Source organism: Salvelinus sp. IW2-2015, linkage group LG19 (genome assembly GCF_002910315.2).
Source record: "Salvelinus sp. IW2-2015 linkage group LG19, ASM291031v2, whole genome shotgun sequence".
Taxonomy (NCBI): domain Eukaryota; kingdom Metazoa; phylum Chordata; class Actinopteri; order Salmoniformes; family Salmonidae; genus Salvelinus; species Salvelinus sp. IW2-2015.
Window position 1 is genome coordinate 25,712,123 of NC_036859.1, and position 17,345 is coordinate 25,729,467.

General features: G+C 43.3%; 1 pseudogene; it reads left to right on the forward strand.

The window, feature by feature from the left end:
* Window positions 1-2,596: 2,596 nt before the first annotated feature.
* The window catches only part of LOC111979364 (paired box protein Pax-3-like), a 43,868-nt pseudogene continuing 29,119 nt past the window's right edge, over window positions 2,597-17,345 (forward strand).

A 17,345-nucleotide genomic window follows, 5' to 3' on the forward strand; every position in this document is an offset into this window, starting at 1 on the left:
CATACTGGCTATCCTTAGGCAAACACATTTTGAACGGAAATAAGTGGGTAAAAATGTTTGTTGTTGTTATTCAATAAATGTAGAATCTTTAGAAAGGGGACGTTTTGCCCCACTATCAGGTCAACCCCCCCCCCCCCTCTACGGGCAAAATTGACTCTTAAAAGCTAAGATATCGTATTTTTATTAAATAAATCAAATATCCGAACAAAATGGCATTGTACTATCTCACTATTAATATACCCGCTATGATGAGGTTTTGATCCACTGTCTCTCTTTTTATATTCACCCTTCCTTGTCCAAATCATCCTGAAGTTTCTCAAAATGGATTGTGTAACTCAAAGAAGTTACTTACAGATGATTTGGAGATGATTTGGAATATGCTACTATTAGGCACCATTGATTTACATTGATTGCCTGTACATAGATTTTTCAATTTTTCTTATCTTTTGTGTTGTTGACAGTACGTTTGTTTATGTGTAACTCTTTGTTGTTGTTTTTGTCGCACTGCTTTGCTTTATCTTGGCCAGGTCGTAGTTGTAAATGAGAACTTGTGCACAACTGGCCTACCGAAGGTCTCGATCTCGACAAACCATTTCTGTATGGACCTCGCTTTGGACARGGGGGCATTGTCATGCTGAAACAGGAAAGGGCCTTCCCCAAACTGTTGTCACAAAGTTGTAAGCACAGAATTGTCTAGAATGTCCTTGTATGCTGTAGCAATAAGATMTCCCTTCATTGGAACCAAGGGGCCCGAACCATGAAAAACAGCCCCCTTACATTATTCCTCCTCCACCAAACTTTACAGTCAGCGCTATGCATTCGGGCAGGTAGGGTTCTCCTGGCATCTGCCAAAGCCAGATTTGTCCGTAGGACTGCCAGATGGTGAAGTGTGATTCGACAGAACTGCTCCAGAGTCCAATGGCGGCAAGCTTTCCACCACTCCAGCTGACGCTTGGCATTGCACATGGTGATCTTAGGCTTAAATGTGGCTGCTCGGCCATGGAAACCCATTTCATGAAGCTCCCAACGAACAGTTATTGTGTTGCCGTTGCTTCCAGAGGTAGTTTTGAACTCTAATGAGTGTTGCAACAGAGGACAGACGCGGCTGAGCCATTCTTACTCCTAGACGTTTCCACTTCCCAATAACAGCACTTACAGTTGACCGGGGKAGCACTAACAGAGCAGAAATTTGACTTACTGACTTGTTGGAAAGGTGGTATCCTATGACGGTGCCACGTTGAAAGTCACTGAGCTCTTCAGTAAGGCCATTCTACTTCCAATGTTTGTCTATGGGAATTGCTTGGCTGTGTGCTCAATTTTATACACTTGTCAGCAACCGGTGTGGCTGAAATAGCTGAATCCACACATTTTAAGGGATGTAGTAGTAGTGTAGTGTATATATGCTGTATATACACAATTATAACTTCATTAGATTATGTATATAACTTTTTTTAAATGACAAAACAGATAAATTAACCTCAAAATTGTTTTTTTGGAGTGATTTAAAAAAGTTGAGATGAGACAGATGAAATGTTTAGTTGAGCAAGACAAGTGGCATCCAGGTAAAGTGGTTTCTGTGAGAATTACAGGAGGGGGACGTTTAACCCCGAGCCACCCTACATCTCTCATATACATATCCTCATACAAAACTGTATTTTCGTTCAGTTTACTGATCGGAAATGTGACCAAACAATCGGTGGGTAATATTAGGCTATGTGGAATTTTGAGGCAAATAACCCGTTGTTTGCTTAGAACTCAAAGGCATCGTTTGGAATGATCTCGATACTTTTGATTGATTGGAGTGGTGAATGGAAGAAGCTTTTTGACTGACGGGACGTGTTCAATTAGCCTCCACAAAGACTGCGCTTCTGAACAGGGAACGACTGTGTGTGTGCGTGCGTGCGTGTGCGTGTGCGTATGCGCGCGCGTGTGTGTGATGAGAGACAGAGGCAGAGCGCGCGCGAGAGCGAGAGATAAGGACAGGGCAACCAGTGAACAAACACGATATTTATGTTTATTTATTAGTAATGTTTACTGTTCGTTCCTGATAGTTTATTTCACTTTTATTTATTATCTATTTCACTTGCTTTGGCAATGTAAACATGTTTCCATGCATACCAAAAAAGCCAATTGAATTGAGAGAGCGAGAGAAAGAGGAGGANGGGGGCAGTTGACACTCATGAAGTTATAAATAATGTCTTCACACAATTGTACTTATTTCGCTACAGACAACTTTTACTGCACTCCCGGCGTCATATCCTGCTGGGTCGACTGAGCGGCGCTCCTTTTATTCTAATTAGTGCAGTACTGTCTAAATAGTACAATAAATTCCTGTGTTTGTAGTATCACTGTGCATAGCATTAACAAACTGTGTTTGTGTATGTGATTTTAGTCACATCATAATAAATGGATAAATGAGTGACTGTTTACTTACAGACGCAGGGGGTAGCGTTGCCTCCAGTGAAAGACGCATCTTCATCCATCGACATGGTTGGACCAGATATAATGTTATGGATGGAGGGCTGATCCTGGATCAGATCCTGTGAAACAAAAAGCTCGAGGGCACCGCAAGACTCAAAACACATCGCCTTGACTCAGTGAGGCCACTACAGAATACATTTTCCGCTATCGGCCAATCAAAAAGTCCCTTCGGCCACCAGGACTTTCGCCTCTCTAAGCCAATCAGAGGCCTGGAAAGACTGGGGTAGAAAGGAGAGAAACATCTTATAAAATGTTTCACTTCCACTCATCTTTTCAATTCACATCAAGTGTCAACAAGATCTCCAACTAAGCGTCTTCCAATTTCAACAGAGGCAAACTTCGCTTTGTCAAACGTTCACTATTTTCACTCTCCATATTGGATATCGACAAATGCATCTTTTTCCAAGGATTTAACTTGTGTTTTTAGTTGCATGTTGTTGTTATTTTGACGAAGCAACTTGCTACTCCCTAGGACGTGGAGGCTGTCCTGTTGCTCCATCAAAGCCAAAGTGTAGTCTATAACTTTTTGGGGGATCCCAGAATTGTTCTGAAGTTCCCGTTTTGGTGTTGATTTTGGTCCAGCGCAAAGCTTTGTTGGCGGAGGTTTAGGAGACATGACAGCTCTAGCCGGGGGCATACCGAGAATGATGCGCCCGACACACCACCAGAACTACCCGCGGGGAGGCTACTCTCTGGAAGGTAGGCAGTTGCAAATAAATATGGGTCCAAATGGAACCAAGTTCATGTTTCTTCCGTGTTGGAAGATTTAGTTTGTTTGTCATTGATTCAATCAGATAGCAAGTGTTGATATGTTGTCAACTTCGAACAGATGCAAAATTGTTGTTCGTCTATAAATCATTTTGTTTGCCTTTCAACAGACAATTAGGCTACACATGAACTAGCATTTTGACAGTGACAAACATTTTAGGCTATTGGAAAGTAGCCTATGCACTACTAGGCCACGTAGCAACCCCTGATTCCGTTGAATTGACACAGCAGCTGTTATCAAAACAACGACAATGCTCATGTTATGAATTTGATATTTATCGATTTAGGCTACATTGTGCACTATTAATTAGGTCTAGTGTAAAAACAATACCAATCAACCCTTTGCCTATATCTAGCTAGATAACAACATATTTTCTTGCAACAGGTCTCTCTTGAAAACACAGCCTCTTTTTAATCAGGATAAATAAAGGTTGAATGAATAAATATAGGCCTGATTGTTTGGGCTTTTTTGCTGTTGTTATTTTTGTTGAAGTAATTGTTATTAGTGAATGACATGCGTTCTCTCCTTCCAGTCTCTACCCCGTTAGGCCAGGGCCGGGTGAACCAACTCGGTGGAGTCTTTATTAACGGCAGACCCTTGCCCAACCACATCCGCCACAAGATCGTGGAGATGGCCCACCACGGCATCCGACCTTGTGTCATCTCCCGCCAGCTCCGAGTCTCCCACGGCTGCGTGTCCAAAATCCTTTGCCGGTATCAGGAGACCGGCTCCATCAGGCCCGGGGCCATCGGAGGCAGCAAACCGAAGGTGAGGGCCCTAGAACCGGATTGCAAGACTTGCCTGAAATAGGCAACGATAATTAATAGCAGAATATTTTAGTTTTATTGTTTCAACTTTAAACCAAGCCCATATGCTCTAACACTGTCATCATCACTAACGGCAAGAGAGAGTTAATGGGAGATGACAGGCCATAAAAGTAACGTGCTATCTAAAAGGACACGTAATAATGTAGGCCTACAGTTTGTATAATTTATGGAATTGTCATACGCTATTAATACATTCCCAATTTGAAATAGCCTACTTTTTTCATTGATAAGGACATTTGGGCTGTGTTTTACGCGCACTTTTACACACTCTATTAACCCACCAAGTGGATGTAGAGTCAAAACCTAGGTTTTATAAACTATGTCAAGTAAACAATCAAACTCCACAGAAGCAAGCACAGGCCTATCCCTTAGGCTACTTATTTTGTATTGTGCAATTTCTAATTTATTCAGAAAGGAAACCGTATTTTGCAACAACAATATATTGAAAGAAATGTGTATGCATTCTTGGCATGAAGCAGACAACCACTCCAGACGTGGACAAGAAGATCGAGGAATACAAGAGAGTCAACCCGGGAATGTTCAGCTGGGAAATCAGGGATACATTACTCAAAGACGGCATCTGCGACAGAAACAACGTCCCCTCAGGTAGTTACATTTTTATTTTTTTATTTACCAATTTGTAATACGTACAACATCACTAAAATACATATTTTACAATATATCTACACTTTTCAAATAATGTCATTCATAATAAACAAATATGGACGGTAGGATATAGGCCTACTTGACTGAAATCGTCTAAACTTTTGCGTAGTAAAAAAGGCAATGTTGCAAATATTTTGTCAAGAGAGGATATACTAGCCTAGGCCTAAGAAATCATAACCGCAGTTGGCTAAATAACGAAAACAGTATTTGCATGTACATGTAAACTTATCTGAAAGTTTAAAAGTATGCCATGCATTGCCTAATAAAACATCATATGAATGCCATGTGTCAACAAATCAACCGGTGCTATAGTGGCAATATGAATTAAATGTTAGTATGTCTAATACCTGTTTTGACACAAGTTTGCTCATTATCCCGTATTCCTGCATGCATTTAAAAAATAACGTAGGCCTATCATTTTATATTTTGTTTCGAAAGTGAGTTCAATCAGCCGCACCATGCGTTGTAAATTCGGGGGAGGTGCAGGAGAAGACGAGGAGGACGATGATGAAATCGAGAAGAGGGAATTGGAAGAGAACGAAAGAAGGGCGAAACACAGCATCGATGGCATCCTCGGGGATAGATGTAAGTAATGGTTTTAATTAAAAGCAGTGCAGAGCACTGGCGATGTTGATGTGGCCTAGGCGACGATGTTGAGTTCTATTGGACAAGTGTGCAATTCTGATTTAGATAGGCCTACTTATTTTTTATTTCAGAATTAGTACCATCGTATACTTTTTTTCCTCTCAGTTTTCTATATTTGGTTGTGATAAAATATGTGTAGAGTTATTCTTTAGAAGTTTCTTAAAGGTTTGTTTATTTGTTGGCCTCTTGAGTCTGTTGGTGGAACATTTAGGGAAATTGAGAATGGGGAAAATTAGTATTTGTCTCTTAACGATACTGAGTTACAAGATATCTGTACCATTTCAAATCAGAGGACAGACGAGACTCAGTTGGTGTAGCCTAAAGAAAGTATAATCATGAATTGGAATAGTCCTACAATTTGATTTATGGAAATAGGAATTATATTTCATTTTCAGTTATTCAATTTAATTACGCAATTTCCCAATAATGGATTGAATAAAGTTGGAATAAATTATATACGTCCAGAAATTGTTTAGTAAATCTGTTGACCAGAATTGTATTTTACTTTTGTTTTCTTGGGCTACGGTTGGTTTATAAAGCGGAATGAGTCCTGTGCATATTATATTTTTTAACTTGAACATAAAAAACTAACATTCAAAAACCAATGGCACTTGACATATAACTATTATGTACATTTTTGCAACATAGTCTATTGTTTATGAATTTGGAGTTCTGAATTGTATGCCTATAGGCTATTATTTCTAAACGAAACTTTTACAAAAGCCAAACGTTTCCATATGAAGTTGATCAAACATTTGTCCAACGGTTCCTCTGCACACAATCCGGCACTTGAGGATGAACTTGGGAGACAAAGGCGCGAGAGTCCATTGAGACTCACACTTCGGCATCTCGCGCACAAAGGCCTGCTATAGCAAGCGGCTCAGTGGTGTACAAAAAGACGCCAAAGCTTTTCAAAATGTGGAGAGAAAGGGAGAAAAAATGCGCTGACAAAGGGCTGGGAGAAGACATTATGGACCCGCAATAAGCGATGAATAATTCAGATAACACCGATAGCAAATCCGGCCTGTTTTATAGACAGCGCGCCCAGAGAAAAAAAATGCCGTATTCACCTACAAAATGTTACTTTGGAGTGTTTCTCGACGTCAGGAGATGGCGTTTACCATTCCGAGTCCGAGATAAAGAGACAGCATCTACTTTCTCCCCGTGACCTGGATTTTCCCGAACACCTGTTGATTGGTGACCTGTTGTGTTTTCGGGAATGTAGGCTCTAGGATATCATAGGCCTTTCCCATTATGCTTATAGTAGGCTAAATGGACTTGACATGCTTATTCACTTTTTTTTTTACATGGTTATACAATTCTAGAAATGTGAGCATATTATTGTTGCCTATGTAGTAGTTCATAAAATGTCTGAAGTGCCCAGTGCCCATTGCCTGCTTTGTTTATATATAAATATATCTATATATCTTTTTTAAATATATCTATTTCGTTCCACTTATAGCAAATACATATAGGCCACATTAGATAAATAACTATCAAACATATATATATATATATTTTTTTTAAACATTTGTACTTCCCCTCCAAGCATCCTCAAATGATTGAGCCCACATCGCTCTTTTACGCATGGTCTTACTAGTCCTTACTGCATCAGTCATCGCAGTGAAAACCTTTTCTAGTAGATTAAACTCAAACCTTTTATTTTTCTCCACTTTCATCTCCGGACAAAGCCCGCCCCCTTCCTCTTCGCCCGGGGCGCGCGCATTCATGCAATAACACCGCTTTCCTCCCTCTTTCCAGGCGAGGCATCGCGAATACAGATCAGGATAGTCAATTGACTTTATTAACCTTTAAAAGTGACTCTGCCAGTTTGGTTAAGGTCTTTCCTGCAGGGTTGGAACGAATTTGTAGGCTTGTATTTTGTTGCATTTATGGTGCTCCTTTATGATTGTGTTTCGATATCTGATATTATTCTCCCCAATTTTCTCTGTAATCTATTCGTGTTGATGCCTTGTTAAAATAGATTAGACAGCCTTGCAGATATTATGAGATAGGCCTATGAACCGGATGTAGACGTTGTAAAAAGTCAGGAACAGCAAGGCATAATAAAACGTTGCAACAAGTGATGTTCAATTGTTATTACGGGCACAATATGATTAACAGCCCATTTATTGTCAAACATGCCAAACATCTGAATGAACTAAAAGTTATTGTTTTGATGTGTTATCTATTTCAACAGAAATAGTTTAGTGTTATGGAAGGATTATTCTAGGTGTTTGCTTTCAGTACCTGGACCCCATGTTACATTATCATCCGCATTATCAACATGATCTTATCCATAATGACTACATCAACTTATAAACTCAGTGCAAACTCAGGTGTTGATAATGCCATATCCTTTTCCCCTCTTCTGTGTGTCTGTGGAAGTAGTTGGTCTTGWTGTTTTCTTTGTCCTTTAAAGCTCTTAATAAGAATATGAAAAGGCTGTTTTGGGTATGAGGACGGTGTCTTCTGGCCAAATATTGATTAAGTAGGTGTTTGTAGAGGCGATAGTTGTGGGAGAGAGAGGACTGTTGCTCTCTGCCCCTTTCTCTTCGGCCTCCATTGTTGGCTTCCCTTAAGTGCCGAGATCAAAGCTYCTCCGTTTAGATTTATTTGTCTGGTAAAAGGCCACTGCAGAGTTCTGTGGCCGGGATAAAAGTAGCTATACTGGGACTGGGTAGCTACTATATCTGCACGGTATTACAGGGAACCTAGAGCATTCTGGGAAAAGGATGCCCCCAAGCAAATTGGAAATGTTGCGCTTTTAATCAGGAAATTAATCTGATGTTGAATGATTCCAATTCCTGTTTAACTGTAATAATGACGTTTAGCGGAAATAAAATATAACTATATACAATTGATTTACTATATATAACTGCGAGTCCATTAAATGGTTGTGTTATTATCATGATAAAAACGGTTGTACCTTGTACTAGAAGTAGCAGTGAGAGGCATTAGTACAGGAAATAGTAAATACATAGTATCTTTAACAACAAATTAATGTTGATGAAAAAAATATCTAGAAACGTATCCACCTAAATCTTGCATTAGCAAGTTCCATAAATGATACTGGCATGTAAAGTGCCTCCAGAACGGAATAGATGGTTACATTTATTAATCAATAAATACCTGCACAGTAAGTGGCTCCTAATTAATGACACCGTTCCTCTGTATGACTATATCACCAATGACACTCCTTTAGCCCCATTTAGCTAATTAAAAGTAACCAATTTCATGATAGAGGAGTGGCCTTTTCTTGCAGATTCTATTTAAAACGATGGGAGAGAGAGAGAGAGAAGGAGGGAGGGGAGAAAAAAAGAAAAAGAAAATACAAACAGTCAAAGGGATAACTTCTCTTAAAATGGAGTCCTGCGGTGCCAAATTGAATAAGCCCAGTTCTTTCAAATCTGCCATGGTGAACGCAGTCAACATGTAATAATTGGTTTCATTGAGGCACATTCCAACAATCTGCTCCCATTCTCCTGGCTCCATTGTCTTGGGGCAGGCAAATAGCCAGGGGACAGGAGGAATCAAGTGCTGACAAAACATGAAAGATTTAGCTGCTTTTGTCAAAGAAACTGAGTAGGACTTTGTTTGTGTAAATAAAGTGGGGAAAATGGCTCCCCACTACTTTGGCATGGACTAAGAGAGAGTAGAGATTGAGAATAAGAGACAGAGAGAAGAGAGAGAGGGATACAGGGAGAGAGAGAAAGATATCGATTACGGAGAAAGTGAGAKATTTTTCAACGTAGCATGAATACACCGTAATATGCATACTTTGCAATAAATGTGGTTGATTTTTAATCATATCATTGACTGATTTGTCTGAATGTATATACGCAAACCATATAAACCAATTAGAACGTTCCATAATGCCTATTCTCCCAGGGCATTTAGAAATGTCAATAGACCCATGTATATCACACAGTCAGTCAGTAATAGCCTAGTACAAGCTCAGGTCAGGAATACTCCGATACCCCCTCAGATAGAACAGGGAAAACCATCAGGGAAGATGAACAGGGAAAACCATCAGGGAAGATGAACAGGGAAAACCATCAGGGAAGATGAACAGGGAAGATGAACAAGGAAACCATCAGGAAGATGAACAGGGAAAACCATCAAGGGAAGATGAACAGGGAAACCATCGGGGAAGATAGACCATTGATTTTCTGTATTTCTTTAACGTTGTGTATTTGTCAACGGCCCATGCGTTTTTAAGGTGTTTTGGTGAATTAAGCAGGGGGATGGAGAGAGATGGAGAGAGAGATGGGAGACTGTCTCCAGTCACAACAAACGAAAGCCTCATTGCAACCAATGGAATGTTTCCTACAGGCTACTTTCCATCTCTGCCTCCAGGCAGAGCAACAGAGAAATCCTAGAGTAGAGAAAAGCTGGGTTTTTGACTCTGTGTGATCCATGGCTGTCTCCCTGCCTGGGTTATAACTACTTATGTAAACCCAACTGAACTTGGCAGGTGGAACTGTACTGTAACAATATGCCAAACCAGAAATCCAAAGCCACAATACCTGGAATATAGCAACTGTTTCTAGGAGATTGATGTTGGATAGAGGGATCAGAATTCATTCCAGGGCTAAGAGTTTTTAACCTCAGTGATAGATTAATAGTGGATGTATCCTAGGGAATTTGGTGTTAGGTGTCCTACAAGCTCTCACAGTCTCACGTCAGAATTAGTCGATCATCCATGTTTCTCAAATTTCGAATTATGAAGTTGTTCCAAACGTCCAATTTCGAGGTCTTTAAGGTTAAGTCTAGGCATTAACTCAAATTCTTAAAGTTAGGCATTAACTCTGAATGGTTAAGGTTTGGGATAGGCTTAAAACTAAAATATCAAAAACAACTTCCTATTGCTGGATTTGAACATGCCACCTTTGGAATCAGAGGCAGATGCTTATGCTTATTCCCCTCTACCATCCCTGTCCACAATGGCCTTTTTCCTGTTTCCTGCAAACCATTTAAAATATTGTCAGCTGGTTAGTTAGCGACGTCCAGATTCTGCTGGCTAGCATTTTTAGAGAATGTAGCTATGCTAGTGGAAACAGATTGCATCAGTTAGTGTTGCATTCAAAAGCATCCCCCCTCCTATTCACTTCCCGATTTACTCCTCTCACCCTAGCTATACACACCACATTCACTTTAGCCTACATCACAGCATCACTCTCAAGACTGGCTTATCTGCAAGTGAATGGCTCTATGCTTCATTAAAGCTTCTTTCTCCACTGGCACCCGCATTGTGATCGGCATGATATAACTCAAAGGACAATTAATGAATGCAGGGCAACTTTGAAGTGAGGGAGCGGGGTCCTGCCCTGGACCTGCCCCTCGTTGCTGATAGACTCCGTCACATTCTCCCCACTGCCCTGAGAGACAGTTTGAAGTGGCTGAAAGAGAAAGAGAGAAGAAGAGAGAAGAGAAGAGCGACCAATAGAAGGTTAAGGAGAGGAGTCCCTGTATAAAAAGAGCTCTCTATTTCCTTGGAAATATTAGCCAAGCAAAACTCTGTGATGGTTGAGGATAAAGGAGTTGGAAGAGAATGGAGTCGGGGGGCCGAGGGCGAGGAGACTCCTGGTAAAAAAGGTTCGGACACAATGAGATAGTTAATTGAGTAAAGCCAGACAGCGTTGTCAATCACTTAACTTTGTTTAGCCAGGCTTTTTTGTTGTTGAATAGCAGTTTAGTTCAGCGTAGAAGGGAAGGGACACGGTAGAGTAATTTCGTGGCTCTTTTTAGCTGTCTTCTCACGGAAAAAAAATATCTGCAGCTGTTTTTTCATCAGTATTCGTACATCTCAACTGTCTTCGACTCGATCAATCTCTCACTTCTGTGAGAGAAGCTTAGAAAAATCCCACAAATGTCAAAACGTAAAACTAAAGAAACCAGGACAGACAGACTAACAAGTAAAGGGAGAAACAGAAAGAAAGACACATCACAGCCAATAACATTTGTTATGGAAAAGAAGAGAAACTGAGGAATGTGACGGTGGTTGAACTCTCTGGCCGTTCACTGCCTATGATGTTTTGTGGAGAGGTGATGTTGGGCTGTAAAGGGGTAGGTAGCCCCCATCCGCCCCTCTCCTGTCCTCCTCCCATCTCCGGCAGTACATGTCAGTGTGGTTTGGGCAGGGTCAGAGGGCGGCTCAGGGTCACTGCCTGTTAAAACTATCTCCTCCTCAGGAAGAGAGGGTTAGAATAATGTTTAGTTCACCATGACAGCTAATGGACTCCCGTTCCGTTCCTCTGGGCTATAGAACATATTACATAGACATCCTATATTACATGGAAATCCTGCATGGATGTGTAATGCTAAAGTGAATTGGAATGATGATGGTGATTGCTTGGTGTGAAGCTGTGAGAGTAGGCCCACTAGGCCCATTATGCACCTGGGGAGCGGGTGGCTTGGGCAGCTGGGCAGGGGTGGGTCGGTGCTGGGGGGGAGCGTGTGGCAGACTGGCCTGTTCATGTGGCCCTGCATGGATGCTGTGCCGCTGCTTTGTCCCTTCTCTGGGGGTGGCAATGCCACCGTGAAACTGTCACCTCACTCCACCCCACTGGAACTAAATAATAAGATGCCCACACTGGCTCCACATAATGCCCTGCACAGGGCCGTTTGTCACTTCAGCTATATTAGAGAGTGATACATCTTTTTAACGTCATATCGCTGACTCTCTTTGTGTGTGATCTCTGTAGCCAGCTCTCCCATATCTCCCTGTCTACCATTGTCTTCCCCTTTCTCTCTCTTGCCATCTCTCTCTCTCTCTTGCCATCTCTCTCTCATCTCTCCATATCTCTATCCCTCCTACCTCCCTTCCTCATTCCCAGGCAGCTGGCACAGACTCCTGGGGGCTCCTTAGAAAGTGAGAGCCAGGCCCCACTCCGCTCTTCCTCCCCATCCTCCCTTCTTTCTCCTCTCTTTCTCCCCACACTGTTAACTCCAGCTGGGGTCAAAAGCTCTCAGTTAACCATTATGCCCCGTGTGCATCTGCTGAGTCTGGCCCTAGCATTTCCCTGTCACGCCTCCATGGCGATGATGTACTGTTTTATTCAGTGAGTAGGCCAGTGAGTCATACTCTCTGAAAGGGCCAGATCTACTTCCCTGGGCAAATAGCTAGTTTATTTGTCTCTTCTGCCTTTTGTTTTGGGTGCAGAGGAACACATGTCAGCAGCTCAATTACCCTCTATAGTAAGAACCCCTAGAGGATGGGCTGCCCGCCCCTACGACCGTTCTCGTCATAAACAACCCCATATGGCCCTCTCTCTAAACCCTTTCTCTCTTTAGGCTTCTCTCTTTTTCTATTCCTCTTCTCTCTCTCTCTCTCTCTCTCTCTCTCTCTCTCTCTCTCTCTCTCTCTCGCTTTCTTTCTCTTTCTACGTCTTTATGCTGAGATTGCAAAAGCAGAGAGTGCACAGGTTGTATTTTAGTGTGTGTGTATTGCCGACTCTCTCTCTGTGTGTGTGTGTATCAGTCACTATGTGTGTGAGTGATGTCTCTCCTCATATTGACATCTCAGAGTAGGGTGGAGAGTTGAATGCTTGCCAGGGTGTGTCTTGTCTTGGCCACTGCACTCTACACAGTCAACAAAGCCAGTCCCTATTGGAGGTCTGGTCTGTGTGGAGGTTTTCCTCTATTGTTAAATACAGTTCTACTGCAGGTGATCTTAATGGACAGAGACAGCTTGACGGTTCACATCTGTGTGTGTGTGCCCTGCCTGTCTGCTCCCTGGATCGATAAAGCATTAGTTTAGCTCAGGTTTGTGTGTGTGCTTTTTTGTTGTTGTGTGTGTCCTCTGTAAGTCGGTGTGTGTGTGTGTGTGCTTGCGTGTGTTTGTGCATGCAAGTGTTAGAGCTGGTTTCTGTGTGAACAGCACATCAATGTCTGTAATAGTTTAAGAGACAAGCACTGTCTAACACAAACTACCTGTTTAAATCTATCTCTCTGTCTATCCTTACTGTGGCACTCTGCCATCCTTATGCAATGTATCCTTTATCTACTGGCCTTGTCCCGCTTTGTTTAAATGTCTATTTTACTGGGTAATTCAACAGCAAAACCAATTTCCCCCTCAGGGATAATAATCTATCTTCCCATTGTGGTCAGAGACACAGCCAAACTGTTGAGTATTTTGTATTCTCAGCACCCTGGTGCTTTAGCTCCAGCGTAACATTTGATTTGGGTGTTGAAGTGAGGAGGTCGAGGCCTCCCTTTGTGTGTTTACTATCCTCTTCTCCTGTTTGCTGACGGGAATGTGTGGGAACACTGTTGCTCCGGGTTCCTGCGCCTGCGTTCCCCTCTCATCCCGATCCTCCGCGACGTCGGAACGTGGTTGGTCTTCTCATACTCTAAAGCTGTTGTGGCGAGGGGGAGGGGGGGATGTAGAGAGAGCATGAGTAACAAGAAACAGGGAAGTGAATTGATGGAAATGGACGTGATGTAAGGGACAGTTTTAAGAATGAACGGCACAGAGCAAGGGAGTAGAGAGCATCCTCAATTTATCTCCTTCCTGTCCTGCCATCCTGGTTCCCTCTATAGCACCCCTGAACCCCTGCCCACATACACTCTTCTCCAGGTGCATTCAGCTCCCCTCTCAGTTACCCCCTCTCTCAACCCCCCAACCCCCATCCCTCCTCCAATCCCCATGCCCCTCTCGGTTTAGGTGGAAGGTGGGATAGGGGGCGCTTCCCTGCTGTGCCCCTCCACAGCCCACAATGGCCCCTCTCTGGCCCTCTTTGTGCTCCCACCACCCCCCCTTGCTCCACCACCCCCCCTCGACTCCCTCGCTCCCCAGCCCCCCACTCCCCTGCCGGGCAGGTGACAGGGCCCTGAATGCGGGCCTGGGCAGCCCTGATGGATCCTACAGATGGAGCGTGGAAATTGACCCAATAGAGCCCTGCCAGGCCTCTCCCCTCCGCCATACAAAGGAACCCAGGCCACATCACTCCCAAAGAGAGAGAGGGAGAGAAAGAGAGAAAAAAAAGTCCGGAGGATGACAAAAGTAACACTGTCATTTGCCATTAACGGAGTGGCCGTGATGTAGAGTTTTCGCGGCAGTTAGTAATAATAAAAACAGGGAGCGAGGAAAAAGAGAGAGAGAGAGAGAGGAATGCTCCACCCCCACCCTGCAGCTAACATGATACAGTGCTGCTGGGGTGCTTTATGAACTCTCACTCTCTCGTTGAGTCTCTCATTTTCAGCTCTAGCACTCTCTCTCTCCTTCTTTTATATCTCTCTCTTCTCTCCTTTAAATGGTAATGACTGTGAAGTTTGTTTAGTCTTTTTCTTTTTTATCTCTTGATTAATCCGTTTCTTGTTTTGTGAATGATTTGAAAGTCCAGTGGCTTTTGGGGCAGAATTTGAGATTAGAGGGTAGTATCCAAAATACTAGTTTGTAGTTTATAAGTTGTAAATGTAAAATTCATGGCTGAAAAAAATCCTTCACTATACTTTTTTCAGTTTTCAGTTAGGCTTCATGCTGTGTTCCAAGCCTCTCCTCGCCATTGCTGCCAAAGTACCACAAACGTCCTAGCCAGACCAGTATTCGAAATCACGGCTGAAAACTATCTGCCCTGATGGATATTTGCTCTTTACGTCCAACAACTCTCCCATGAATCTCTCTGCTCTCAATGCTCTGTCCGTGAAGGATAGTGAAGGACCCCTGGTCCGAATCTATTAAAGAGCTCTTCCCGGCGTCGGAATCTTGATTTTGGGGTTCCAGAGCCGGAGCAGAATTCCCATAGCTAAAACTCTCGTGTAATGTCTGGACGGGCTTTCACTGGCAACCAGCACAAGCATTTCCTACTCGGCTCCAGGGGCTGGCGCTGAGGGGACTGGAGAGACGGGAGCCCAACTCGCCTGCCTGCCTGGCTCTCTTTTTAATTAAACCTCCTAAATCTGGAGAGGAAAGAGGAGAGGAGGGGAAAGGAGAAGAGAGGAGGAGGGGAAAGGAGAAGAGAGGAGGAGGGGAAAGGAGAAGAGAGGAGGAGGGGAAAGGAGAAGAGAGGAGGAGGGGAAAGGAGAAGTGAGGGGAAAGGAGAGGAGGAGGGGAGGGGAGAGGAGAGGAGGGGAAAGAAAAGGAGAGGTTACCTCCATTAACCATTCTCTCTCCACTTCTCTCTGTCTCTTTCCTCCTCTCTGATGCCTCAATGAGAGACATGCAGTGGAATTGATTTGGGAAATACTATCACCAGAATATAACTTTATTTGCCTTTAGGAACACAGACTTGTGGCTCACAGAGCTCAGTCACATCTTCTGTCTGACTTCATGATTAGATGGTCTCAGGCAAGGAGCTCAAGGGAGTTTAACCCGTTCTATCTGTAGCCATCTGCGTTGGAAACATTGTTATAGAGAAAAAGCAACGCGTGAAATCAGAGGTCCTAGACACAGCAGATGCATGTGTGAGTGTGAGTGTGTGTATACATTTTGTGTGTGTGTGTGTGTCGAGGGCATTGCATACACGTAATGGTAGACAATGGGTGGCTGTCACGCTAGTTTGAGGAGCCTAATCATTATTTAATAGACGGCTAGCCTCTCCCCATGTGCTGCTTTAGTTGTTCAGTCTCTCAGCCTCAAGCCTTCATTCACCTCTCTTCTGCTGAATTAGGCCTTAAAGGCCCTCTCTCTCTGTCTCTCTGTCTCTCTGTCTCTCTGTCTCTCTGTCTCTCTGTCTCTCTGTCTCTCTGTCTCTCTGTCTGTCTCTGTCTCTCTGTCTGTCTCTGTCTCTGTCTCTGTCTGTCTCTGTCTCTGTCTCTGTCTCTGTCTCTGTCTCTGTCTGTCTATTCTTCTGTCCCTCTGTCCAGCAGCCCTTAACTGAGCAAACAGATTAAAGCCACAATCTGGGATAAATGTTTCATCCAAAATGGCACCCCTGTCACTTATGTTGGCAGATTAGGCAGCACCTGCCTGGTGATAGGCGCCTCTCTCCCTGCTTGTCTTCCTCTATAGAATGCTATCTCCACAGTGCGCCCAGCATGAATGAGACTAGAGGCCTAGGGGATATCCTACTTTGCCCTACAGGGATACGACTCCTTTAATCCATGTTTAAGCAGACTACTGGTCTCACTGGGCTCTTTTGATCACCTTATGATCCACTGGTGCCTGTGGGGAGTTAAAAGGGGTGTTCAGGATATATTTAAAGTGATCTCTCCCTGTGAAAGCCATAAGCTCCTAGTCATAGTTGGGGGAGATCTAGATATGTTATTCCCTGACCACAGGAGCTGCCCAGGAAAACTCTGGGCCTTAGTCATTACATTACATTGCAGGATTTATACCAAATCTTTGACACCTGTTGCTTCCGTGTGTCTCGCTAATAAAGGTGCAAGCGTTTACTTTACATTCCAAGTCTTCTGGCATTTTGTTGTTCCCTTCTTCCATAGAAAAATAACAGCCTTCCTCATTTAGTTTTTCCAAACGGCCAATCAGAATAACCATTATGTGTTGCGTGTTTGCAGCCAGCCACTCAGACGAGGGTTCGGATGTGGACTCGGAGCCGGGCCTGCCACTGAAGAGGAAACAGCGTCGCAGTAGGACCACCTTTTCAGCCGAGCAGCTGGAGGAGCTGGAGAGAGCCTTTGAACGAACGCACTCCCAGCAATATATACACAGAGAAGAGCTAGGCTCAGAAGGGCCAAACTCACAGAGGCCGGAGTACAGGTTAGTGAAGACCAATATATATATACACACACACACACACACACAACACACAGCACACACACACACACACAACACACACACACACACACACCCACACACACACACACACAACACACACGACACACCACCACTACACACATTATGGAGGGTCTTTGTCCACAGGATCCCATATACATCCATCCGGACTATCAGTACGAGCGAACATAGTCATGAGTCAGCTGTACAACAGCACACGCACACGCACACGCCACACCCACACACACACAACCACACCCAGCTACACAAACACAACACA